The following is a 1,362-nucleotide window of genomic DNA, read 5'->3' as shown; positions in this document are numbered from 1 at the left end:
ATAGAACCCAACATCTTTGAAATTAAAGTTTTTGTAAATATGAAATTATTTAAAATCTCATTACAATCAGCTTCATTTTATTTATTCACTGAGGGAAAAAATTTTAGAATTAAAAAAAGACGTGCTAAATTTAAAATAATACGCATATGAAAAAGCACCAACCCAACTCGTTTTAAATTTGAGTCTGTACGTTATAAAATGTGTCGTTGCGAAGTGCACAGATGCTTTTTCATTATAAGAAATTAAAATTAAGAAGAAAAAAATTTAATTTTGTGTTCCGTCTGATGGTAATTGAACCCGGACGCTCTTGGTACCAATTGTATCAAGCGTCTTTGCACACTCAGCCATACATGTAAATGTGTTTTCGAATGTTGAGTTTGAATCAACATCCCAGCGCGCGATTAGTGCATGATGTCGTACCATGTATGTACATAAGTATGTATGTATGTGTTGTCAGCGCTTTGCATGCTTTGTATACATATGCTTTCTTATGCCCTGTATGCAGCTCTCAAGAAAACGGTCAAGAAAAAATTGCCAATATTTCGTGTGTGTGTCCAAGGAATTTTGACACTTTTGATACTTCATAGCCTGTTGCCTCACTCTTTCCTCGAGAAATAATGGAACGGGCATATATTTCTGTTGCAAACCTGGGTTGCCTTGTGATCTTTTTTCACAAAAAACTTTAGAAATCCGTAGTAGAAAGCGTAGCAAATTCCTTAAGAACTGCGTACTGCCTTAAGGAAATTTGACTCAAGAAAATTTCTTAGGCATTTCTTGAACTTCATTTTATATGGAGTTTTTGTGTTTCTTGAGAGCCGCATACAGGCCTTTTATTACATATGAAAAAGCATCCGAGACGCGCAAAACGCCATCTGTGCAGTGAAAATGCTTCATTTTAATACGGGCGTATTTGATTTGAATATTTCCATTATACGTAGTGTATGTATAATGAAAAAATCCATTTTGTTAAGACTTTTCACTTGATTAAAAAACGAACATTTTTAAACCGTAGTCAAATAAAATTTTTTTATTATTTTTTATTGAGCTTTGTACCACGATTGTTTATTAGGAAAAATTGAAAAAGCAACAAAGTCTAAGCGGTAGAAGTTATAGCACTATTTCGGAGATCACCACATCTCCTCATCAGACTTCTTTTTTTTCCTAGACTTCAGCAGGGATCGAACCTGCGTAATCAATATTCAAAGTCAGAAGCGTTAACCACTGAGCTATGTACATTCCGTAAACTCTTGTTGCTAATTCATTTTCCTTATTCAACCAACTACTATCAAGTGCAGCTGATTTGCCGCTATTTAAACTCGACAGCGTGGTTGTTGTTGTCAATTCTATACATCCATTTGCTTA

This window comes from Rhagoletis zephyria, unplaced genomic scaffold (assembly GCF_001687245.7).
Source record: "Rhagoletis zephyria isolate East Lansing unplaced genomic scaffold, Rhagoletis_zephyria_1.1 Rzeph_scaffold_00030, whole genome shotgun sequence".
NCBI classification, from domain to species: domain Eukaryota; kingdom Metazoa; phylum Arthropoda; class Insecta; order Diptera; family Tephritidae; genus Rhagoletis; species Rhagoletis zephyria.
Note: the sequence above shows the minus strand (reverse complement) of the source record.